This window comes from Dendrobates tinctorius, unplaced genomic scaffold (assembly GCF_039654945.1).
Source record: "Dendrobates tinctorius isolate UK_male_01 unplaced genomic scaffold, ASM3965494v1 ptg000010l, whole genome shotgun sequence".
In the NCBI taxonomy this organism is placed as follows: domain Eukaryota; kingdom Metazoa; phylum Chordata; class Amphibia; order Anura; family Dendrobatidae; genus Dendrobates; species Dendrobates tinctorius.
This window is the reverse complement of record NW_027361678.1, coordinates 292,257-319,489: the sequence shown is the minus strand read 5'-3', so window position 1 is coordinate 319,489 and position 27,233 is coordinate 292,257. Positions and strand designations below refer to the sequence as shown.

Genomic DNA, 27,233 nt, shown 5'->3' with positions numbered 1-27,233 from the left:
AATCCAAACATTTGCCTTGGGGGCTTTCCAGCTTAACGAATTGCTTGCCCAGCCTATTTTAGCAAACATGCACTGCCTATTGAATTGCACACTTGCTCCGTTCATACTCCACCCACTCAAACAATTGATACACCATTTGAATGGTCAAATTACCTACAGGTGGCAGCACACTACCCCAAAGTACACTACCACAAAACTGCTTACAGACATCACAAATAGAGTTGAGCTACTTTGGTCAGATCGGGTTTCATGAAACAAAATTTGTTTCAGATGAAACTGGTCTGACTAGGGCAAAAAAAGTCGGAGTTTTGCCCGAAACCCGACCCCAATGCAAGTCAATGGGAAATAAAAGTCGGCATTGAGCGGATGACATTCATCCACTCAATGTCGACTTTTATTCCCCATTGACTTGCATTGGGGTCGGGTTTCGGACGAAACTCCGACTTTTTTTTGCCCTAGTCGGACCAGTTTCATCTGAAACAAATTTTGTTTCATGAAACCCGATCCGACCAAAGTCGCTCAACTCTAATCACAAACAAATCCAAACATTTGCCTTGGGGTCTTTCCAGCTTGCTCAAGTGCTTGTCCAGCCTATTTCAGGCACATTGGAGGATTGCACACTTCACTGCACGCGAGTCACATATTCAAACACATTTGTAAACATGCACTGCATTTTCGCTGATTACTTCGCCCCACACACAAATGATACACCAGTTGAAAGGTAACTTGCTCCCTTCAACAAGAAAAAAAGCCAAACAAACCATACATTCACAATTTTATCACTAAATACAGTTTAAACATTAATTTTCATAAACCTGCAGAAAGACACAATGACCTGCAGGTGGCACTTCAACCGGAATTTATTGTATTACCAGTCTACATATATAAATACCTGTCTGTGTTCATCATCTCATGAAATACATTTACATTTGACCTGCTTGCTTTTTCTGAAATTGCCTGCACCCCCGATGACAAATGTGCAAAAATTTCACATGGGCCAAGCTAGTAATAATAATAATAAATAAAATGTATATAATATATATTTACATTTCTAAATCACAGAATTTATGGTGTCGGAACCTTCTTAACAACCAAAATAACATTTGATTTTAGGCACGTAGTGGTTTGACGACCTTAACTCCTCCGCCCCCCCGAGCCATTTTCCGCTTTTTCATTTTCGTTTTTTGCTCCCCTTCCTCCCAGAGGCACAACTTTTTTATTTCTCCGTCAATATGGCCATTTGAGGGCTTGTTTTTTGCGCGACAAGTTTAACTTTTAAACAATAGCATTGACATTACCATATAATGTACTGGAAAACAAGAAAATAAATTCCAAGTGCGGTGAAATTGCAAAAAAGGGGCAATTTTTTTTTTTACCAGCTGCATTGAACATGTTAACATCCAAGGGTGGATCGCAACTCCACGCGCGGCTGTTAAGGTCACATGACATGTACCAGAAAGGATCTGGTCTCAGCGTATCAAAGCGAGAGACACGACTGAGCTCCAAGAGGCCTGTGGTCTGTCACATTTACCGGGAGTCTGGTCACTCTGCCAACAGGTGCCCACAGCGGCAAGAAAAACGCTCGCATCTAGTGGCTGTTGGAGGAGGCCTACTAGATACTGCAATGTTTTCCTCCAAGCTGTCCTTTGAGGGGACGCTTGAGTTTGACTCTTCCACTCTGATGGTGGAGGTTTGCGTGGATTCCGGGGTGGAGGGCAATTTCATGTCGTCTGCCTTCGCCCAACGGCACGCAATTCCTCTGGTTTTACTACCTCAACCAGTCACCATCAGAGTGGTGAATGAAGCGACACTACCCTCTCACATCACCCACCAGACCACCCCGCTGATACTCTCACTGTCTCCTTCCCATCAGGAGACGCTATCTTTCCTTGTCATGCCTGAGGGTATCGACCAGGTCCTCTTAGGGGTCCCCTGGTTGCGTCATCACTCTCCCCATATAGAGTGGTCCTCAGGGAGAATTCTCGGGTGGAGTAAATCCTGTGAGGGTAGATGTCAGAGGGAGTGCGTTCAGGTTGCCTCCACTGAAGTCCCCGCAGATCTTTCCTCTCTCCCCAAATGCTATCGACAGTATGCAATCGTATTCTCCAAGAAGGCGGCAGAGACTCTTCCGCCTCACCGCCCCTACGACTGTCCTATTAACCTCTTGCCTGGTGCTGAGCCTCCCCGGTGTCGAGTCTATCCCCTATCTCTCCTGGAGACAAAGGCCTTGTCTCAGTATATCAGGGAGAATCTGGCAAGAGGATTCATTAGGAAGTCGGTGTCACCAGCGGGGGTGGGATTTTTCTTCGTCCAGAAAAAGAATGGAGAATTACTTCCCTGCATCGATTACAGGGGTCTTAACGCCATCACCATTAAGAATAAGTATCCTCTGCCCCTGATATCGGAACTGTTCAATAGGCTATGGGGAGCAAGAGTGTTTACTAAGCTTGATCTGCGGGGGGGCTAACAACCAGATTCACATCCGTGAGGGGGACGAATGGAAGACAGCTTTTAACACCAGGGATGGGCACTATGAATACCTGGTGATGCCCCTAGGGCTCTGTAATGCTCCAGCTGTCTTCCAAGACTTTGTAAATGACATCTTCCGGGGTATGTTCACCACCTCATTTGTAGTCTGTCTGGCTGATATCCTCATCTACTCTCCAGATATTGACTCTCCCCGGAGAGATGTTTGCAAAGTTTTCGACCTCCTACGGGCAAACTCCCTCTACGCCAAGTTGGAGAAGTGTGTGTTTGAGCAGGAGTCCATGCCTTTCCTGGGCTATATCATCTCCGCCCAGGGATTGGCCATGGATCCTGCCAAGCTACAGGCAGTGATGGATTGGCAGGAGCCCCATTCTCTCAAAGTGGTGCAGCGCTTTATGGGGTTCATAAATTATTGCTGCCAATTCATCCCCCACTTCTCGACGTTGGTAGCACCCTTGGTGGCCCTCACCAAGAAGGGTGCAAATCCCAAGTTGTGGTTGGACCCTGTCTCCAAGGCCTTCTCCTCCATTAAGTCCCATTTTGCTAGCGCTCCCATTCTACATCGCCCCGATGTAGATAAACCCTTCATTCTGGAAGTGGATGCCTCTTCTGTCAGTGTTGGAGCGGTCCTGTTTCAGAAGGACACGCAAGGTCGGAAGCACCCATGCTTCTTTTTCTCCAAGACCTTCACACCGGCGGAGAGGAATTATTCCATTGGGGACAGGGAGGTGTTAGCGATGAAGTTGGCCTTCTCGGAGTGGAGACACCTCCTGGAGGGGGCTTGTCACCCTTTCCAGGTGTTCCCCGACCACAAGAACCTGATGTATTTGCAAACAGCCCAGCGGCTAAATTCTCGCCAGGCCAGATGGTCCTTGTTCTTCTCCCGGTTCCACTTCACCCTCCATTTTCTCTCCGGGGAGAAGAACGTCCTGGCAGATGCTCTCTCCCGCTCCGTGGTGTCATCGGAGGAAGAGGAGGAGGAGCCTCGGCTGATTGTCCCATCCGAGAGCCTGAGGACTGTGGCTCCGGTCACCCTTGAGTCAGTACCTCCGGGCAAGACATTTGTCCCTGCCCGTCTGCGACTGGAGGTCCTCTCTTGGGCTCATTCGTCCAGGGTGGGTGGACATTTTGGGACAAAACGGACCTCAGAGCTTCTGGCGAGGATGTACTGGTGGCCACAAATGGCCCGTGACGTCAGGGACTATATTCAGGCGTGCGTCTCTTGCACCCAGAATAGGTACTCTCAGCAGCGGCATGCTGGGTTACTTTACCCCCTGCCGGTAGCGGACAGGCCCTGGGAGATGGTCGGTATGGACTTTGTGGTGGGTTTGCCCAAGTCCAGTGGCAGCACGGTCATTTGGGTTGTCACCGACCATTTCTCCAAGATGGTGTACCTGGTACCTCTCTCCCGGTTACCTTCTGCACGGGGCCTGGCAGTGTTGTTTAGTAAGCACGTTTTCCGCCTGCACGGCATGCCGGACAAGATTGTCAGCGACCGAGGTCCCCAGTTTGCGTCTCGGTTCTGGAGAGAGCTCTGTAGCCTGCTCAGCATTGAGCTAAATCTCTCCTCAGCCTATCATCCTGAGACAAACGGGTTGGTAGAGAGAGCCAACCAGACCCTGGTCACATATCATAGACAAGATAGGGCGCACTAACAGTGCAATGTAACATATTGTACATAGAGGTCAGGTGCCGCAGCCGTGGAAATAGTAGTCAAAACAAGGAGAAAAAAAGCACCACTGCACAAAAGCGCACACTAAACAAATATAGTGATACTAGAAAATATTTATTGATACAAAAGAGTTATACATAAAATCATGATAAAAACATGACAGGCATCCCACAATACATGGCAATAGATTATAATGCATGAAGATACATATAATATAATTGCCTTGATTAAGTCCCTGCCCTTTGTACATGGGTAATGGTCCTGGGCTGGGCGCCCACTTGTCTGCTCCTTATTACAGCTTCTAACCTTTTGGGGTGACGTATATGTTGTCTGGCTTGTTTATCTTTGGGTATTGCCCTATTATAGGGTGTTCTATTCATTCTGCGGACTCTGTCCCGGTGGCTTATCATGGCCTATATACTCTAACCAGTCAGCATGGATGGATGTACATTCCATTTAGTTATTGAATAGCGGTAGGGCCTTATGGTCCTCATGAGCCCAACAACAGGGAGGTTATTGATATATTGCTTTAGTTGGATCAGACTATTATAGGCAATTATATTATACGTATCTTCATGGGTTATATTCTATTGCCATGTATTGTGGGATGCCTGTCATGTTTTTATCATGATTTTATGTATAACTCTTTTGTATCAATAAATATTTTCTAGTATCACTATATGGATTTAGTGTGCGCTTTTGTGCAGTGGTGCTTTTTTTCTCCTGGTCACATATCTATGACATTTTGTCTCGGCCAGGCAGGATGACTGGGCATCCTTGCTGCCGTGGGCGGAGTTCGCTTTGAACAACGCTGTGGCCGACTCCACCAGCCAGACCCCATTCCTCCTAAATTACGGCCAGCATCCACGCATGCCCGTGTCGTCCACCGATTCCAGGGTGGCAGACTGGGCGGTAGAGGCACGTGACATTTGGGATCGCACTCAGGATGCTATCCGGGCCTCCAAGGAGAGGATGAGGGCTTCCGCCGACACGCACCAGCGCCCCGCTCCGACCTTTGCTCCTGGTGACTTGGTGTGGCTCTCCGCCCGTAACATCAGACAGTGAGTCGAGTCCACAAAATTCGCACCTCGCTACATTGGCCCCTTCAAGGTCCTTGAGCAGATAAACTCTGAGGTCTACCATCTGGCCCTTCGACCACATTTGGCTATCTCTGACACCTTCCACGTATCCCTCCTTAAACCTGTCCTCATGTCCCGGTTCTCCGAGTCATCTGCCGGGACATCAAACCTGTCCTCGGACGAGTTTGAGGTTAATGCCATCGTGGGATGCAGGGTGGTGCGTGGTAAAAAGTTTTATTTGGTGGACTGGAAGGGTCATGGTCCAGAGGCTTGGACCTGGGAGCCAGTGGAGAACATCTGCGCTCCACTTCTCATTGCGGCATTTGAGCATAGCGAGGCTCAGAGAGAAGGGGGCCCTAGGAGGGGGGGTAATGTTAGGCTTCGGGTTCCTGTCACTGCACAGCGGGAATCCCGAGCCTTGCTTCCGGCGTTCTCCCATTCCTCTTCAACCGCAGAGGAGGCTGATCAGCAGACTCGTCGGTCCCGGCGCTCTGCCCAGACTAGCTCTGTGGGTTTGGTTGCTGCTGCCACCTCTGGTCCAGCTATAACAAGGCATGCTGGTCAGCAGCGAGCTACTCCAGGGACTAAGTCCTCCATTCGGTCCACTGAGCATGCCCGTGGGACGATCTCCCATTGGAGATCGGAGGTCACGTGCTCAGGTCCTTCTCCAGCTTGGATTGGACCATCAGGAAGGTCCCGGAAGGACGCTGCTATAAAAGGCTCGCATGGCCGCTCGGCCATGCGCTAGTATAGACGGTATTTTGTAGTTGTGTGTATGAAGATGGATGTATGTGTTCTGGTGACTGACTCATTAAGACTCCCTCTGGTTGTGCATGTGTATAGGGTATTGGAAATAAGTCAGCGCCTACAGGTGGCATTGCCTATGTGCCACGGTGCATCCAGTCCTCTGCACCACACTTAGCGCCTAACTGTGCCATCCAGCACAAGGCACTACTATACTGCGTCAGGCAGCAACTGTCAGTGCGGCGCCGTGCGCAAACATTGCGCTTTCCAGCCATAAGGTTAAGCTGGTTAGTGGCATCCACCAGTGCGGCACTGCCTGCACCTAGTGTGCTTTATCTTTAAGTTGTGTATGTCCAGGCACCGCAGTAGCAGCGCCGAACGCTAGTGGGTCTAGAGGGACTAACCCTGTGTCTTTGGGGCAGGGTCCTGCGACCACAACACTAGCGCTCACTCAGCGGTATCGCAATCCTGTGAAGCAACAGGGTCCGCTTCCTATTAACCGGGTGAAGTTAACCAGTGTGTACTAGTTATACCGCCAGTTATTGTCCGCTATTAACTAGCAGCAGCATACCACCTCTGCACGGTGGACCCCAGGTTGTGATCGCACTTTCTCATATTTTATATTTAGTGCGATCCGCAACCCTAACAATACATGAAAATAAATTTTGTAATGTATTTTATCAGAGACATCTGCTTCTGATATCAGTGCTCGTCACAACAGACAAATACGCTACTGTCATTGCATTACGATTGCCGTGCTGAGCGGTCACATTACTGAGGCCACCGCTGAGGCATGCGGAAGTAGCAAATCGGGTATCGTCGTGGGGCATGGGATGGGTGTACAGCGAAACCCTTTGGATTATTTTATTTTTTAAGATAATAAATGGGTAAAAGAATGTTAAATTAAATGACTTTTCTCTGTGTGTGTTTATTGCTTTTGACTACTGGGTTAGTAATGGGAGTTCCTTATAGATGCCTCTGTTACCAACTCCTGGGCTTGATGTTAGCTGACATGAACCCCAAAATCATTACCCCACTTGCCAAAGCACTAAGGGCAAGTGTGAAGAGCGAAGGCTAAGCGCCAGAATAGGCGCATCTAATGAATGTGCCATTTCTGGGGCGGCTGAAGGCTGGTGTTATTAGTCTGGGAAGGGGCCAATATCTATTAATATCAGCCCGCAGCTGTCTACTTAGCCTTTGCAGGTACTTAAAAATAGGGAAGACCCTACATCATATTTTTTGAAGGTTCCCCCCTTTTAATAACCAGTAAAGGCTATGCAGATAGCTGTTTAATAAAAATAAGGGAAACCCCTCACTACTTTACTTTACTCCATTTAATTTATATTTATTAGCTAAATATATGTACAGTAAACTTTACACACTGCACTATTTATATATCTCAATATCTGTCTGCTCTGCATATACAATAGCATGCAGGGCCGGACTGGGACTAAAATTCAGTGCGCCGCTGCAAATTTTAGACCACGCCCGGCCACACCCATTTCACAACAAGTCACACCCATGTCCACGCCTAATCGCACCCATTTAGCACGGCTGATCACACTGACTGGTACTGAGGGCACAGTGGCTGGCATTATGGGCACACTGACTGACAGTAAGGAAGAGAGAAAACAGAGCGAGAGAGAAAAAAGAAAAAAGAGAGAAAGAAAAAAGAGAGAAAGAAAGGAGAGCGAGAGAGAAAGAAAGAGGGGAAAGAAAGAACAGAGAGAGAAAGAAAGAAGTAAAGAAAAGAAAGAGAACAGAGAGAAAGAAAGAGAGGAAAGAAAGAGGGGAAAGAAAGAACAGAGAGAGAAACAAAAAAGAAAGATTAGAGAGAAAGAACAGAGAGAGAAAGAAAATGAGGGAAAGACAGAACAGAGAATGAGAAAGAAAGAACAGAGAAAGAAAGAAAAAGAGAGAAAGAAATAAAGAAAGATTCTATAAAGATACTATAGCAGCCTGGCTCCCATTGTAGTGCCCACCTGAGCCTCCCGGTGCAGGACATATCATGATCCGCTCACATGGCCAGCATCCCCGATTCCAAGGCGATCCTGCTGTCTGCGCTGTAGGATGAGGACATGGTGATGGATCTGAAGCATTCCTAGTTCCGTCACAATCTCCTCAAGAAATTATCTCATTTCCGGTCAGCTTCCAGCACATCACTTCAGGTGGAACGTCATGTGTGTGTTTTAAAATGCTTCTCGGGGCTCCGCCGTGTACTCCTGTGTCCGTGGGAAAAGCCCGCTTTGTATGCTTCGTACACACTTGGCTCCGCTCCGTACATCCCGTACACCTCATACACACACGGCTCCGCTCCATACACCTCGTACACACACGGCTCCGCTCCGTACACCTCGTGCACACACGGCACCGCTCTGTACACCTCGTGCACACACGGCTCAGCTCTGTACACCTCGTACACACACGGCTCCGCTCCGTACACCTCGTACACACACACGGCTCCGGTCCGTACACCTCGTACACACATGGCTCCGCTCCGTACACCTCGCACACACACGGCTCCGCTCCGTACACCTCGAACACACACAGCTCCCCTCCGTACACCTCATACACACACAGCTCTGCTACATCTACCCTGTAAACCCCTCCTGACCCCACACATACTTACCTCATCCAGCACCATGACAACAGCACAGCAGAGTCTTGCAGACACCAAGAGGCAAGGCTGAGCGCACAGGACCTGTGATGAGGTCACAGGAGGGGCGGAGTCAGGGGTGACATGATCAGGGGTCTGGACAAAGGCTCCTGATCATGTGACCCCCTGACTCCTCCCCTCCTGTGACCTCATCACAGGTCCTGTGAACAGAGAAGATAGCAGGCAAGCGACGCTGAGAGTGGCTGCGGGGGGAGGAGGTGGCGAGGATGGGGTGCGTGGGAGGGGGCGTGGCGGCTTATCTCCCTGCAGTGCTGGAGGGTTGGAAACTATAACCGTCATGCCCGCAGAGGGCCGGCGGCAGGCGCAACAGCCAGGCCAGTGGCCGCATCAGCTGGCTAGCGGCCAGATGATTGGGCGCTGCCGCCCGCGGCCCACATGACAGCAGCCCAGCGGGAAAATGCCAGGTTGGTTATATTACCAATCCGGGCCTGATGGCATGAAAAAGTTGTGGCACCCCTATTCCAAATTACTGTTATTTTGAACAGTTAAAGTTGAAAATGAAATAATCTCTAAAAGGCCTAACGTTAAAGATGATGCATTACCTTTGCATTTTAGAAATATATTATATGCGCATATATATATATATATATATATATATATCATTTTTTTTTCATCTTTTACATTTTAAAAATTAAAAAAAGGAAATGGGCAGATGCAAAAATTTGGCACCCTGCATGGTTAGTACCTAGTATCACTCCCTTTTGGAAGTATCACAGATTGTAAACGCTTTTATATTCAGACAAAAGTCTTTCAATTCTTGTCTGAGGGATTTTCATCCATTCTTCCTTGGAAAATTCTTTCAGTTCTGTGAGATTCCTGGGTTGTCTTGCATGGACTGCTATTTTGAGGTCTAGCCACAGATTTTCAATGATATTCAGATCAGGGGACTGTGAGGGCCAGTGTAAAACCTTCAGTTTACGCATTTTAAGGTAGTCTATTGTGGATTGAATAACATTGTTACAAGTGCAATGCGATTTTATATGCAGATGTGAGTGAACCCTAAGGGCATGTGCATATGCTGCGGATTCTGCTGCGGATCCGCAGCGGATTTGACCCTTCTGATCAGCAGCAGATCCACAAGCAATGTACAGTATCATGTTAGCCAATGGGATTTCAAAACCGCAGTGCCCATGGTGCAGATTTTTCCGCACGGATTTGCTGCGGTTTTAAATCCGCAGCATGTCAATTCTTTCTGCGGATTCCGCAGTGGTTTGACACCTGTTCCATTGTCCAGGTGTCAAACCGCAGGGGAAAACCGCTGGCAAATCCGCAGGAAAACCGCAGGTCACTTTACCTGCAAATCTTCATGGAAAAATATGCAGGTGAATCCGCACTGTGTGCACTCAACCTCACATAGAATCTTCTCAGCATGAACTGTCATCTCCTATCTCAGTAATGTGAAAGTCTGTCTTCATTAAATACAGTTGTGGCCAAAAGTATTGACACCCCTGCAATTTTGTCAGATAATACTCAGTTTCTTCCTGAAAATGATTGCAAACACAAATTCTTTGGTATTATTATCTTCATTTAATTTGTCTTAAATGAAAAAACACAAAAGAGAATGAAGCAAAAAGCAAAACATTGATCATTTCACACAAAACTCCAAAAATTGGCCAGACAAAAGTATTGGCACCCTCAGCCTAATACTTGGTTGCACAACCTTTAGCCAAAATAACTGCGACCAACCACTTCCGGTAACCATCAATGAGTTTCTTACAATGCTCTGCTGGAATTTTAGACCATTCTTCTTTGGCAAACTGCTCCAGGTCCATGATATTAGATGGATGCCTTCTCCCAACTGCCATTTTTAGATCTCTCCACAGGTGTTCTATGGGATTCAGGTCTGGACTCATTGCTGGCCACCTTAGAAGTCTCCAGTGCTTTCTCTCAAACCATTTTCTAGTGCTTTTTGAGTGTGTTTTGGGTCATTGTCCTGCTGGAAGACCCATGACCTCTGAGGGAGACCCAGCTTTCTCACACTGGGCCCTACATTGTGCTGCAAAATTTGTTGGTAGTCTTCAGACTTCATAATGCCATGCACACGGTCAAGCAGTCCAGTGCCAGAGGCAGCAAAGCAACCCCAAAACATCAGGGAACCTCCACCATGTTTGACTGTAGGGACAGTGTTTTTTTCTTTGAATGCCTCTTTTTTTCCTCCTGTAAACTCTATGTTGATGCCTTTGCCCAAAAAGCTCTACTTTTGTCTCATCTGACCAGAGAACATTCTTCCAAAACGTTTTAGGCTTTTTCAGGTAAGTTTTGGCAAACTCCAGTCTGGCTTTTTTATGTCTCGGGGTAAGAAGTGGGGTCTTCCTGGGTCTCCTACCATACAGTCCCTTTTCATTCAGACGCCGACGGATAGTACGGGTTGACACTGTTGTACCCTCGGACTGGAGGGCAGCTTGAACTTGTTTGGATGTTAGTCGAGGTTCTTTATCAAACATCCGCACAATCTTGCGTTGAAATCTCTTGTCAATTTTTCTTTTCCGTCCACATCTAGGGAGGTTAGCCACAGTGCCATGGGCTTTAAACTTCTTGATGACACTGCGCACAGTAGACACAGGAACATTCAGGTCTTTGGAGATGGACTTGTAGCCTTGAGATTGCTCATGCTTCCTCACAATTTGGTTTCTCAAGTCCTCAGACAGTTCTTTGGTCTTCTTTCTTTTCTCCATGCTCAATGTGGTACACACAAGGACACAGGACGGAGGTTGAGTCAACTTTAATCCATGTCAACTGGCTGCAAGTGTGATTTAGTTATTGCCAACACCTGTTAGGTGCCACAGGTAAGTTACAGGTGCTGTTAATTACACAAATTAGAGAAGCATCACATGATTTTTCGAACAGTGCCAATACTTTTGTCCACCCTCTTTTTTATGTTTGGTGTGGAATTATATCCAATTTGGCTTTAGGACAATTCTTTTTGTGTTTTTTCATTTAAGACAAGTTAAAAGAAGATAATAATACCAAAGAATTTGTGTTTGCAATCATTTTCAGGAAGAAACTGAGTATTATTTGACAAAATTTCAGGGGTGTCAATACTTTTGGCTACAACTGTATAGATTTTACCTGTGAATTGAAAGTTTTGAAGATGACCAGTCCTGGAGGAGAAAGAAGGAGATCTGGCTGATAAGATTCATTACAAAGTTTCTTATTTTCATGTGTAGTATTGATTTATGAAGTAATAATTAAAACAATAGTTCCTCTAACTTCTTTTATTATTTGTTAGGGGTGGGGGGACTATCAAAATGATATGTTTTCTTCATAACACAAAAGTCTGTTTTTTTAATGTTTTTTAAATATGATTGTTTATTAGGGCTCAATAAATATAAATACCATATACAGTTATTAATGGGTAATTATTTTTCATCCAATCTCACTGAGCTAAATCTAGTTTGCAAAGAAGAATAGGTAGAGACAGACCCCAAAAGACCTGCAGTAGTAAGTGCAGCAAAAGGTGGTTTTAAAATGTATATTTATTAAATAATTAGAAAACCATGTATCATCTCCTTTACACTTCACCATTATTTTCTACTTAGTGTTGGTAGATCACACAAAATATCAATAAAATTGAAACGGGGGAATCCATTGGAGTCCGTTACAGGGCAGAACAAGCTCCCTCTCATGACAGAAGTCTATGGCAGAGCTGATCTGGACCTGCTAAGACCCATCAGCTCTTCCATAGCTGGGGGGCACTCTGCACTGCTGCTACTCTATTCACTACTCACATGATGAGCACTACCCAAGCTGAAAAAAAAGCAATTATAAAACACGTCTATTTTCTCCTAGGGTCCCCGGCTGCCTGTGACAGCTGAGGACCCCATATGCTCCTATATTGCAGAAACTTTAATCCTGTAAGGGAAATATATAACTCAATCAGACATGTCATAATAGTTGGGTCTTTGGACATCAGGCAACTTGAACCCCTACTAAGAAGCCCAGGCGTGAAATTTACAGAAGGATGCAGGGCAAAGGGTCAGATTGGTTAGCAGAGGATCCATCTTTCTAGGCGTGCACATGTAAGGGGGTCACAGTAGCCATCCTAAGCCCCCAAACATGTCCCGGGTCAGAGTGCAAGAAGTGTATATATCTATATTTCATTGTTACATAATATCGTTAGGACGAGTATTTTATACTGTGTTTAACAGGTGTACCATATGCTGTTGTATATATGTATTTCTAAGATATTGGACAGATGTATATTATGTTCATATGTAACTGATGTGTTAACTAGGGACAGTGCAGTTTGCAAATTGGCCACTAGATGGGGCACAGAGTTCTGTAGGATAAACCACCACGTAAATAGTTAACTATAGGAGGGGTAAGTTTGGTTAGAAGAAGGGAGCTTCCTGATTAGGGGGAGAAGGGTGAGGGCGCCCATAGAGCCTGGGTGAGCAAAGGCCCGAGCAGCAGTAAATACCCCGTAATGTTTCATCTAAGTGAGAGCCCAGACATCCAGAAAGTGAGGTACTACACAGACACCACCGCAGGAGCTGCAGACAAAGAGAGAAAGGCTACAGAGAAGGACATGGCAGGATAGAGGGGCGGGTCAGTCACCATGTGGCAGATCTTTGCGTGGGCTGATGCCCTCATAACCGGGGTGAACCGCAGGCTGAGGGAAACCCCACAGCAGGCAAGGTTGCACAGGGAGGACACCGGGAAAATGTACAGAACAGTACAACCCGATCTCGAGCCATGTGACAGGGAGAGCAGAGAAGGGAAAGTTGATGTGATGTATAATGTGGAAACTGCTGTGAATGCTGTGTTAAGTCTGGATGCCCTGAGAATTCCTGAAAGTAAAATTTATTGTTTCAAGTTACAAGTGGACTGTGGTCTCTGTTATTGTACAAAGGACCAATGGTGACCTTAAAGAGCAGAGGAAGAACCCTGACGGCGCAGAGAATGCAGAGGCAAGTAAGTTTAAAGTGAAATGTGATATTTATGTAGAGGGAGGCCAGGGCCTGCAAAGCCCGTTAAGCTCAGCAACGACTACTGCCCTAGCCGACCCCTACACACAGATCTTTGGTCGCCCACACTTGTGCATTAAAAACAAGTCTAAAATGATGGTATACTGCCGCAACACAGACCAGTCCATCTGCCTCATAAATGAATGGTTCAGTCTGGGGTTTTGTCTGAATCGTGGTTTTGGGGTATTACACGAAAACCCCGACATAAATGCTCAGTGGAGAGCAAAGGATAGATATGAGCCGAGCCTTACAACGATTTTTGGGAGGTAAAATGAACAAATAGCAGTGCAAGAGTAGTTCTTATTTTCATTTTCGAGCGATTCACCATGCGGAATAAATGATGAGGCAGATTTATTCTTCGGGTCGATGCAATTACAGCGATACCAGATTTATATCGTTGTGTTTTTTTAGGTTTTGCTGCTATCACACAGTAAAAATGTTTTTATAAAAACTGTTTTTTTTGTCACCACGTTCTGAGTGCTGTAACTTTTATTTATTATCGAGCAGAGCTGTAAGGCTAGTTTCACACTAGCGTTCATGGGCGCAGCGCAGGGCCGCCACTAAGCCACGCCCCCAGCCGCGCCCCCTCTGGTCAGTTCCTCCTCTGATTGCATGAGGCTGCATGCGATCAACATATCCTATATTTATCGTTGGATACGCTGATCGTGCGCTGACCATGTGCTGGCCTGATTTTGCTGGTGCTGCGCCCAGCACACAAAAACGTGCTGTGCTGCATCTTTGTGCTCTGAGCACAGCGCCGAAAGGGCGCAGCGCCAGCAAAATCAGACCAGCACATGGTCAGCGCACGATCAGCGTATCCAACGCTAAATATAGGATACGTTGATCGCATGCAGCCTCATGCGATCAGAGGAGGAACAGGCCGGAGGGGGCGCAGCCAGGGGCGGGGCTTAGTGGCAGCCCTGCGCTGCGCCCACGAACGCTAGTGTGAAACTAGCCTATGAGGGCTTAATTTTGCAGGCCGAATTGCAGATTTTTTTGGTACCATTTTGAGGCACATAATAATTTTTTATCTCTTTTTATTCACATTTTTCAGACACAGAATGAACAAAACCTTCAAAACACTTGTTTTTATTTGATATTTTTTGCCCCGTTCATCGTGTGGTAAAAGTTATTAGACCGATTTGTTCGTTTGGTTGGTGCGGATACAGCAATACCAGATGTATATTTTTATGTATGCTTTGCTATTTTTTCTCGGTAAAAACATTATTTTAGCAAAATGAATGTTTTTGCATCATCATATTCTGAGAGCTGTACATTTTTTTTTTATTTTTTTCTGAATGAGCCATATTAGGGCTTGTGTTTTGCAGGACGGTTTGGCGTTTTCATTTCTACCAATGTTTTTTACATATGACTTTTTGATAGCTTTTTATTCACATTTTTTGTGAGTCACTATGATGAAAAAGCGACATTTTTGGTGTTTAATTTTTTTTACGTTGTTCGCCAAACAAAATAAATAACGCGCTTTTTTTTAGAGCAGATCGTTCCGGGTGCGGCAATACCAATTATGTGTATGGTTTTTTGATTATTTTTGTTTTATCAGAAATGCTGCGTTTAATGATGAAAAGGATTTTCGTGATTTGTATGCACTTTGTGTATTTTTCTTTACTTTTTTACATGTTTTATTTGACTTTTTTCACTTTTTTACACTATTTTACTGTGGGAAATGTACACTTTTAACTTTGATCACTTGTCTCAAACACTACTGTACTCATGTAGAGCAGTGCATGAAACTGTCAGTGTCCCACTGACACAGCCTGTGAAAGTCAGCTTATTGCTGGATTTCACAGGCCACCATTCCCTGGGGTCATCACATGGCCTCAGGGTACCATGGTAACCATCGGGACCTATGATTCTCATCGTTGGGATCCGATGGTTACTAAGGGGGACTTGCAACCCCCTTTTAACAACTTAAATAACGCTACAGCGTGAGAAAATCGCTAGTCTTGATTAATCGGAGCCAATGTGTTTACAACATTTCTGGTTACTTTGTATAAATACTGTATATACAGTCATGGCTGGAAGTGTTGGAACCCTTGAAATTGTTCCGGAAAATGAAGGCTTTCTCCCAGAAAATTATTGCAATTACAAATGTTTGGTTATACACAAGTTTCTTTCCTTTGTGTGTATTGTAACAACACAAAAAAACAGAAAAAAAGGCACATTGGAAAAAATGTCACACAAGACTCAAAAAATGGGCCAGACAAAATTGTTGCACCTTTCCAAAATTGGGAGTAAACAACTTTGTTACACGCATGTGATGCTCATTCAAACTCACCAGTGGCAAGTAAAATGAGGCGAAATATGAAAATCATACCTGAAGCCAGATAAAAGAGGGAGAAGTGGACTCAGTGTTTGCATCGTTTGTCTGTGTGTGCCACACTAACCATGGAGAACAGAAAGAGGAGAAGAGAACTGTCTGAGGACTTGAAAACCAAAATTTTTGAAAAATATCAACAATCTCAAGGTTACAAGTCCATCTCCGGAGATCTTGATGTTCGTTTGTCCACAGTGCGCAACATTACCAATGGCACTGTAGCTAATCTCCATGGACGTGGACAGCAGAGAAAAATTGATGAAAGATTGCAATGCAGGATATTCAGGTTCATGGATAAGCAGCCCCAATCAAGTTCCAAAAAAATTGAAGTTGTCCTGTCGGCTCAGGCTGAATCATTGTGCGAAAACTATCTGTTGACATTTGAATGAAATGAAACGCTATGGCAGCAGACTGCAGTTTGCCAACATTCATGTAAGTAAGCCAAAATCCTTCTGGGAAAGCACCTTTTGGACAGATGAGACCAAGATAGAGCTTTTTGCTAAAACACATCATTCCATTGTTTACCGAAAATGAAATGAGGCCTACAAAGAAAAGAACACAGTATCTACAGGCAAATATGGTGGAGATTCAAAGACATTTTGTGTTTTTTTGCTGCCTCTGGCATTGTTGCCTTGCCTGTGTTCAAGGCGTCATGAAATCTGGAGATTACTATAGGATTTTGAGCTGCATTCTATAGTGCCCAGTGTCAAAAAAGCTGGGTTTGTGTAATAAATAAATATGTGTAACAAAACAAGTAATATGCTGAAAAATGAAAATGGACAGCACCTCCAAAATCATACATTGATCAAAATATATATAACTGAAAATGATGTTCTTTGTTTAATATTCTGATCAGACTGTATGAAGCCCACTGTCACGTCACGGCAAACCTCTCAGTGTGTCCTAACTTATGTTGCCTTAAAGGAGCGATATCATGCTCTAACCACCTCCTCAGCAACAATGCACTAGCAGGGCGGGAGGCCTGGTGTCTCACAACGGCCAGGCTGCAAGACTGAGTCCCCATGACTCCAGACCACATTGCCCCATAAGCACAAAACCACAGCAACAATGGCCACCACACAGCGCCAACATCAAATGAGAGCAAAAATAGGCTGGACCCCCTTTTCAGTCTCCTCTTAATTAAAATCACTGGTGCCATATGGGAGGAGTGCTGGTCCAAGAAAGAGTACAGAGCATGCAATATGCTAAAAGAGCAAAATGGAGCAGTGCAGCCTGGAGACATGGGGGAAGGTTCTTGAGGAAGGCGAGTTTCAATGCTGCTTTCATGTGGTGTTGGTGTCGTGTGGCATTCATTGTTGCAGTGGGGTGGTGCGGTCTGGAGTTATGGGGACTCAGTCTTACAGAATGGGTGCTCTGAGGCACCAGGCCGCCCACTCTGCTGATGTACTGTCACTGTGGCAGTAGTTAGGGCACGTTGCTGCTCCTTTAAGGCTATTAAACTTAGGACCCACTGAGAGTTGCACCGTGATGGGGCAGTGGGCTTCATACAGTCTGATCAGCATGTTAAACTAAGAGCCTCATGTTCAGTTATATATATTTTTGCCTTGTGGCATTAGATCAATGTATGATTTTTTGGAGGTGCTGTCCATTCCGTTTTTTTTAGCATATAACAAAACATGTAATTGCACAAATATTATGGGAGAAATACTTCATTTTCTGGAGCAATTTCAAGGGGGCCAACACTTTCAGTCACAACGGTATTATATGTCTAATATATACACTACCGTTCAAAAGCTTGGGGGTCACCCAGACAATTCTGTGTTTTTCATGAAAACTCATGCTTTTATTAATCAAATGAGTTGCCAAATGAACTTAAAATCTAGTCCAGACAATGACAAGGTTCGAAAAAAAGATTTTTATTTGAAATAATAATTTTCTCCTTCAAACTTTGCTTTTGCCAAAGAATGCTCCCTTTGCAGCAATTACAGCATTGCAGACCTCTGGCATTCTAGCAGTTAATTTGCTGAGGTAATCTGGGGAAATTTCACCCCATGCTCCCAGAAGCCCCTTCCACAAGTTGGTTTGGCTTGATGGGCACTTTTTGTGTACCATACGGTCAAGCTGCTCCCACAACAGCTCAATAGTGTTGAGATTTGGTGACTGCGCTGGCCACTCCATTACAGATAGAATACCAGCTGCCTGCTTCTTCCCTAAATAGTTCTTGCATAATTTGGAGGTGTGCTTTGGATCATTGTCCTGTTGTAGGATGAAATTGGCTCCAAACAAGCGCTGTCTCACAGGGTATGGCATGGCGTTGCAAAATGGAGTGATAACCTTCCTTATTAAAAATCCCTTTTACCTTGTACAAATCTCCCACTTTACCAGCACCAAAGCAACCCCAGATCATCACATTACCTCCACCATGCTTGACAGATGGCGTCAGGCACTCTTCCAGCATCTTTTCAGTTGTTCTGCATCTCACAAATGTTCTTCTGTGTGATCCAAACACCTCAAACTTGGATTTGTCTGTCCATAACACTTTTTTCCAATCTTCCTCTGTCCAATGTCTGTGTTCTTTTGCCCATAATAATCTTTTCATTTCTTTAGCCAGTCTCAGATATGGCTTTTTCTTTGCCACTCTGCCATGAAGGCCAGCATCCCGGAGTTGCCTCTTCACTGCAGACATTGACACTGGAGTTTTGCGTGTACTATTTAATGAAGCTGCCAGTTGAGGACCTGTGAGGCGTCGATTTCTCAAACTACAGACTCTAATGTACTTGTCTTGTTGCTCAGTTGTGCAGCGGGGCCTCCCACATCTCTTTCTACTCTGGTTAGAGCCTGTTTGTTCTCTCCTCTGAAGGGAGTAGTGCACACCGTTGTAGGAAATCTTCAGTTTCCTCCTCTGACCAGTTACTGTGGGCAACTGCACCACCGTGTTAATGTTTTACTCACAGCAATACACAGTCCACAATATCCTCCAGTTTACTGTCACTAAACATGCTAGTCCTCATCTGACCAGTTGCCATGTGTGACTGCACCGCTGTGCAAGCTGTGGGTGCCAGGCATCTCAGCTGCTCAGGCTCTTTGGCTCCACTGGCCTGTGTTGCCTCCTACAGGTGGAACGCTGCAGAGCCGACTGCTCTGTCCTCCTCCAAACACCAGACTGACTCTGACCCTGACCCACCCAAACCCTTTCCTACAGGGCTTTTAACAAAGAAACCTGTGGTCTTCAGCCACATGGAAAACCTGGGCCTGGAATAAAATGGACTGCATGACTACCATCCTGCAGTCTGTTTCACAACACAACATCCCAGAGCAGGTTTTCCCTACTCTGCCTTGAACACTAGCATGTCCAAGACTACACTTATTTTCATTATTTGTAGTCTGCATTGCACTCACCGCTACACCTGTGACTGCCATGCATCGATCACTGCTTCACATATCCAACCCCTGTTCATACCTGTGGAGGACAGGGCATCCGCATGACCCTGTAACACCCCCGCCCAACACTGCACTAAGAAACCAAAGTAGGAACCAGAACCATCGATCGGCACATGCATCCCTCCTCTTTGCGTTTCTCCTCCATACTTCATTACGGGACCACCCACCTCCCAGTTCTCCGTTGCAGTCGACATGCCCACTTTCATGTTTAACCGTAGATTTGGGCAGATTTTGGGTGGTCTCAATCCTTGATTATTTTGGGTTCAGCAACCCCGCAGCTCATCCTGTCACCTAAGTACCAGCCTTCGGGCACCTGGTACTGTTTCCTTCATACCCTTACAAGTGCCTTGGTGACTACGTCATGTTGAAACACTGCTGTCCTTCCCGGCAGCTCCAAGCATACATCCGTATTTACAAAGCACCCGAACCCAAGCCTCCCGACACTGCTGTCTAGCGAGCACTCTATCTACTTTACCCTAATCCCCAGCTGCATCCTTGGCCAGTGCCAGAGGGTTCCTCGTATGTACGTCCCAAGTCACCTCCGCGACCATATACTCCCGGCTCTTCCCAGCGTTCTTTTTAAACCTGCGGTTTTTACACCTGCTTCTCTGCGTGGGACCCTGGAACTGAGCTGTCCCGAACTTACCAGGGGACCTCCAGCTCTGGGTTGAGTGGGGTCTCCACAACCTCTACTGCCACAACCTCTAGGGGAAGCCTATCAGGGTTATACTCTGTCCCTAAGTTGGTGACCCCTGCGGCAGATATCTCAACATCTTTGGGTTCTACGACTGAAACATTTTTCACCTCTCCTGCCAATACCTCTAAGAGGAACCTATCGGGATTACACTCTGTCCCTAAGGTTGGCGACCCCTTTGGCAGGTATCTCAACATCCTCGGTTTCTACACCCGGCACAACCTTTACCGTGAGAGGGTTGACCCTGGTCTCCCACAGGGTCCAAAATATGGGCAAGTCTCTCCCCAACATAGTCCCATATGGGTCTTCACCACTCCCACCACATGTTCAAAGTCCCCACATGATGTTTAAAATTCAACCTCCGCAGTTGGATATTTACGGATTTTCCCATCGATACACATCACCTTCACTTTCTGTACTTTGGGGTTGTCCCCGGCAACAAGGGACCTATGGACCTGAGTCACTTTGCTCCCCGTGTCCAAGAGGGCCTCTGTTCGGCACCCATTCACAAGTACCTGGCACAATTGCAGTTCGCTGCCGGCAGTGCCCATGGTCGTCATATAGACTGTCTGGGCATATATAGATACATGGCGAGTATTCCCGCAGTCCATGGGCTCAGATGTCACAGAACAGTTGAAAGTCCCATGTCCAGGCTCTTGACACTGCCAACACTCAACAACTGCACTCCGACTAGACCTTAAAGTGACTTTAGGGGAAACGGGAGTTTTGTCACTCACACTTTGGGTTACCCCCACATCACGGACTTGGTCCTGGTTATCCCCAACAGTGATTTGTGTACTTTTCCCCTGCTCTGGTACAACGTCCTGAGTGGGTTTATACCGCTCAATCAATCCTCTTAGCAGGTTCAGTGTGCCGGGGTCCCTTAGCCTGACCCAACGCTGCTTGGCAGCCTGCAGAGCCACCACAATCCGATCGACCACCTCCTCTACCATCTCAGCTGGGGTAAAAAATTCAGTCTGGAGCCATTCCTCCTCCAACTGCAATACTTCATAGGTCTGAGACCTGGTGGGTCGAGACTCTGAAAAGGACCACTGGTACACACCCACTGATCACCCCTTACCTTAGGGGTCTCTTCTTGACTCCGCTGATCCTCCGATTGCTGCCACTGCAACTGCAGAACCTCTTACTGCTGCTGCTGAGTGAGGAGCACCATTTTCAAAATTTCCTCTATTTCTCCAGCAGACTTGCTCACCGACATGCAGCACTCTGGGGTATGCCTCAGTTCACACTGCCCCGCATTCTCCAGCCATATGAAGTGCAGTGGTACCACACTTATGCAGTGAGGAGGCAGTGACCCAGCAAAATTCAAAGCAAAAGTCTCTTTAATGTGTTTACATCACACAATATTAATGTCCAACTCATATACATGCATACCAATAATGTCCAGGTCACATAAACACAGCACACGATATCTTCCGGATTGCAGCCGGGCACATATCCTCTTGATTACAGCCACTAAACATGCTAGTCCTCCTCTGACCAGTTGCCGTGGGTGACTGCACTGCCGTGTCAATGTTCTTGTCACGTCGCCGTCAGACACAGGGACTGCTGTTCCTGCTTCGGCCACTGGGAGGCACTGGACTGTCATGTCGCCGTCAGATACAGGGACTGCTGTTCCTGCCTCGACCACTGGGAGGCGCCGGACTGTCACATTGCCGTCAGATACAGGGACTGCTGTTCCGGTCTCAACCACTGGGAGGCGCCGGGCGGTCACGTCACCGTCAGACTCAGGGACGGCCGTTCCTGCCTCGGTCACTAGGAGGCGCCGTGGTTTCCCCGTGGGTGGTGGTGACAGAGAAGGGGCTCCTGTGCAGGCATCTGGTGGACGCAGGCTCCGCTCCTTTGTCAGTCATGAAAGGGTTGAGGCATCACCATCTGGCCTGGTCCTGGGGGCGGTCCAAATGACATCATCAGACTGTGAACCTGTGAGGGATAGCCTGATCCTTCAAATACCTTGGGGCCTGTCTTGCAGGCCGCCAGATATAGTCTTGGTTTCCCCAGTGTGCTAGTTTGTTGTTTGCTATCTTTGATTCTGACCTTTGCCTGGATTTCTGACTGCTCCTGCCTGACGATTTTGTACCTCTGCCGCCCTCCTGGTTTATGACTCTGACCTTGGCCTGAATTTGACTCTGCTATTGTCTGCCGTTTTTGTACCTTTGCTGCCCGCCTGGTTAAGACTCGAATTCCTGACTATGCTTTTGGTCCCGTTTTTTAACCCCTCTCTGGCGACCATCCTGCTCTGGCCCGCTGCTCATATTCAGACAGCGCATCCTGGGCCCTGCTGTAAATCCAGATCCCTGTATAGGGTAAAGGGTATCGGGGTTGCTCGGGGTGCTGTCTTACTGCAGCCCAGACTTGCAGGCGGATGTCACATTATATCTGGCCCCAAAAAAAAAAATTGTTTTTATATATATATCGCATATATATATATATATATATATATATATATATATGACTAATTGGCTAAAGCACCTGTTACCTGCTTCAGTGCACAGCCTGGAGCAGCACTTTCATCCTCCTACACAAGCATGCTGCAGTCTGGAGACTTCAGGGAAAACATCGGACGTCAGAGATCCACAGTCCTGGCACATCGGCCCCTGGGCAGCTCTGGTCAAACCTGCCCGGGGGCTCAGATATTGCCCGCAAATGCGGCTAAAGTTTTGTTACCTGTCTCGCTCTCTTTTTGTAAGAAATCTCTGTGCTTGAAAACTTATGTGGATAGTGGCTCTAAGGGAAATTTCATGGATTCTTTGGTTGCCAGGAATCTGGGTGTACCGTTACTGAGGCTGAATGCCCCTATTAAAACCACTGCTATCAATGGCACATCTATTATTCAGGGTGGAGTGGAATTCGTTACTCCAGGAATTGCTATGTCAGTGGGGGCATTACATACTGAACATATCTCATTTTTTGTGGTTGATGATTTATCAGTCGCAGTTGTTTTAGGTATGCCGTGGTTACACAAGCACAATCCTGTCATTGACTGGCACCTTATTATTGTGATATTGTGCGCTGAAGTCCACACTGTCAGGATAACTGCATATCGCTAGCAGTGAACCAGGTTAATGTTACAACCCCCGTCATACCTTATGCCTTCAGGGACTATGAGGATGTCTTTTCTAAAGTGGAATCTGAGAAATTATCCCCTCATAGAGAATATGATTGCCCTATAGACTTGATTCCGGATGCCCGTCTCCCAAAGGGGAGAATATTTAATCTTTCCGGTCCAGAGCGTCAGGCCATGAATGACTACATAGCAGAAAGTTTACCAAAAGGTTTTATTAGACCGTCCACTTCACCAGTTGGGGCCGGGTTCTTTTTTGTGGAAAAGAAAGATGGGGGTCTCAGACATTGCATTGATTACCGGGAATTAAACGCAAACACTGTAAAGAACCAGTATCCGCTTCCACTCATCCCTGATCTTTTTAATCAGCTTATGGGAGCCCGTTGGTTTACTAAACTTGACCTCCGGGGGGGCATATAATCTAGTCCGCATAAGAGAGGGAGATGAGTGGAAAATCGCGTTTAACACCCCCCTTGGCCACTTTGAGTACCTCGTAATGCCGTTCGGACTCAGCAACGCACCTGCCGTGTTTCAACATTTTATAAATGATATTTTCAGAGACATTTATGGGGTGTATGTAGTCGTGTATTTGGATCACATCTTGATTTACTCTGCTGACCCTGTGACACACGCCCAGTACGTCTGTTCTGTGCTCCAAAGACTACGGGAACATTATTTGCTAAACTAGAAAAATGTGTTGTTTTTTTTGCTGAGGAGGTACAGTTTCTGGGGTACATGGTCTCAGGCAAAGGTTTCCGCATGGATCCTGCCAAGATCCAACCCATTAAAGCATGGGTACAACCCAAATCGCTAAAAGCACTGCAGCGATTCTTAGGGTTTGCCAATTACTACCGCAAATTTATCAAGGGTTTCTCAGAGATTGCCAAACCACTCACGGATTTGACCCGGAAGGGGGCAGACGTGGCTAATTGGAAACCTGAGGCACTTCAGGCATTTTCTTCTTTAAAGGAGTGTTTTGTGGCTAACACGGTACTAATCCAGCCTGACCTAGACCGGCCGTTTGTGGTAGAAGTGAATGCCTCTGAGGTTGGAGTAGGGGCAGTGCTTTCACAAGGCACGGCAGCCCTTACGCAACTTTGTCCATGTGCTTTCTTTTCCCGAAAGTTCTCTCCTACGGAGAGAAATAGGGAATCGGGAATTGTTGGCCATAAAATGGGCCTTCGAGGAATGGCGTCACTTCCTCGAAGGTGCTAAACATAAAATTACAGTGATCACAGATCACAAGAACTTTCAAGCAAAAAAGGAAGCACACTGCAGCGCCAAACCATGCAAACATGAAAAATGAATAATGAATTGCATCACTGCATTAGAAGTATGAAAAATTGAGAAAGTTTAGCGCATAAAATGGCCAAGTTATGTGTACCTGGAAGCCAACGTTACGGCATTTCTCGTTTTCCAGGTCCCTATTCTATGCCAATCCTCACTAAGACTGTAGTCTCCATCTGAATGGGAACCTATGAAAAATCCTCTGTTATGACTGAAGTCTATATCTCTGTGGAGGGGAAATGGCTCTGTTCTGATTAAAAACGCTGGTTTCCCCAGTGTGCTAGTTGTTATTTGCTATCTTTGATTCTGACCTTTGCCTGGATTTCTGACTCTGCTACTGCCTAACGATTCTGTACCTCTGCCGTCCTCCTGGTTTATGACTCTGACCTTGGCCTGAATTTGACTCTGCTATTGTCTGCCGTTTTTGTACCTTTGCTGCCCGCCTGGTTAAGACTCGGATTCCTGACTACGCTTTTGGTCCCATTTTTTAACCCCTCTCTGGCGACCGTCCTGCTCTGGCCCGCTGCTCATATTCAGACAACGCCTCCTGGGCTCTGCTGTAAATCCAGATCCCTGTATAGGGGTAAAGGGTATCGGGGTTGCTCAGGGTGCTGTCTTACTGTAGCCCAGACTTGCAGGCGGACGTCACAGTTCTACTCACAGCATTACACAGTCCACAATATCTTCCAGTTTACTGTCACTAAACACGCTAGTTCTCATCTGACCAGTTGCCATGGGCGACTGCACTGCTGTGCAAGCTGTGGATGCCAGGCGTCTTAGCTCCTCTATTGTGTGTGGCCTCCACCTGCCTGTATGACCTTCCTACAATGCCTGGGCATGCTCCTGATGAGGTTGCGGATGTTCTCCTGAGGGATCTCCTCCCAGACCTGGACTAAAGCATCTGTCAACTCCTGGACAGTCTGTGGTGCAACGTGACGTTGATGGATGAAGCGAGACATGCTGTCCCAGATGTGATGAATCGGATTCAGGTCTGGGGAACGGGCATGCCAGTCCATAGCTTCAATGCCTTCATCTTGAAGGAACTGCTGACACACTCCAGCCACATGAGGTCTGGCATTGTCCTGCGTTAGGAGGAACCCAGGGCCAACCGCACTAGCATATGGTCTCAAAAGGGGTCTGAGGATCTCATCTCAATGAGAATATTTCATTCATTTAGATCTAGGATGTGCTATTTGAGTGTGCCCCTTATTTTTTTGAGCAGTATATATATATATATATATATATATTGTAGGGATGCGACTCGCTCAGGTGCAGCGGGAGACAATCATGAGGCAGGTTCTTCCCAAAGTTCATGAGGTTTATTTGCTCCATAAACCATAAATCAGCATATCACCAAAATAGCCTCTAGCTTAGGCACAAAAGAACATAAACGTCCGTGGCTTCAGACTCGGACCGAGAGTCTCAGCACATGCTGGGAGGTGTAGTCCTCCCCATATACACTAATATACCCAGCTCAGGGCAATGTCCAGAGCAGCGCTCTATCTGCAGCCGCAGACCCAGGAAGGCTTCTCCTTCCTTAGCACACAGGCCCCTCTCTGTAGTGTCCCCCCTGGACACAGGGAAGTCTGTCCACACTCTCACAGACTCCCTCCACTCTCTCTCACATGTGCCAAACACCTCAAGTACATAGCCCTGTAACCACACCCACAGGTGATCACATGGCTATGACATCACTAAAGGTTGTATAGACACACACAGGTTTCCCTGACACAGTGTAACAGAAAGATCAGCAGTACCTCTGCTGATCAATACACCCTGGAGCCTGCATCCCAAGGCCACCCACCTTGAGACCCATAATGGTCATTTAGGACCCTGCTCCTGTTACCACACTGAATGTGCCTGTACACCCGTCCTGGGACACCCACACAGCGCCCCCTAGCTGACATAGTGGTAACTACACCACATACCTCCCCCCTCTGTTCAAACTTGTGGGGTTGAACACATGACATCACCCAGGGATCTTGAGACCAGGCACTCATGTCACCTTGCCCTACCAAACGAGAGGACCGTCTCCATCTGTTTTGGCAGTCATACTGCATCATATTTACGTTAGGCCTCCCCCGCCCCCAGCGGTCAGTATCTTGGCCTTGGGCTTTGGCCTTCCCGTCAAAGTCCGTCAGGGTGACCAGGCACTCTTTAGTCTCCATCTGTCTGCAGTGCGCTCCATCACCCGACCTTTCTCTCACTAGCTGACTCTCCCAGTTCATACGGTCATGAGTCCCACGTCCAGTTGAGCTAACTGGCTGGTATGAGTCTGACCCTCTGTCGCTACGTCCACCACCGGGTCTCGTGCCTATGCTACTAAGATTAGAACTGCCACTTGCGGACTCTCGACGTTCTTGTCTTCGACTACCTGTCCTTTCATTCTTTGGAGGATCCCTTCGGGTCTTTACAACTTGGGTTGGAGGTGGACGCCACCTGACGTTCTGTATCTGCTTATTCATCTGCAGCCGATCCTGTCTTAGCTGCTCAATCTCCTTCAGGTACGCTACCCGATATTCCAGGAGCAAGCGAAGCTTCCCAATGCTTTCCACCGAACCAACCACAATGACAGGAACCATGTCATCTTCAATAACGACTTGGATTTCACCAGCAGGTGGGATCCTCACTCTCTTCACACAGGATCGATTCACCATCTCCTGCATCACCTTTCCAAGTCTGCCAACGACTTTCCCCACCAGATTTCTGGGTACCGGAATTATGTCTTCCACAAAGCCCAGCCGACTTTGTGCTTCCCTTGCAAGCTCCAGACGTCGAGCGGCTTTCCTATTACGCTCCACGAG

At 46.7% G+C, this 27,233-nt stretch overlaps 1 protein-coding gene across 1 annotated transcript in view; it reads right to left on the bottom strand.

Moving 5' to 3' along the window:
* Positions 1–27,233, bottom strand: part of RTN1 (reticulon 1) — a 177,751-nt gene that overhangs the window by 39,468 nt on the left and 111,050 nt on the right. The window lies entirely within an intron of this gene.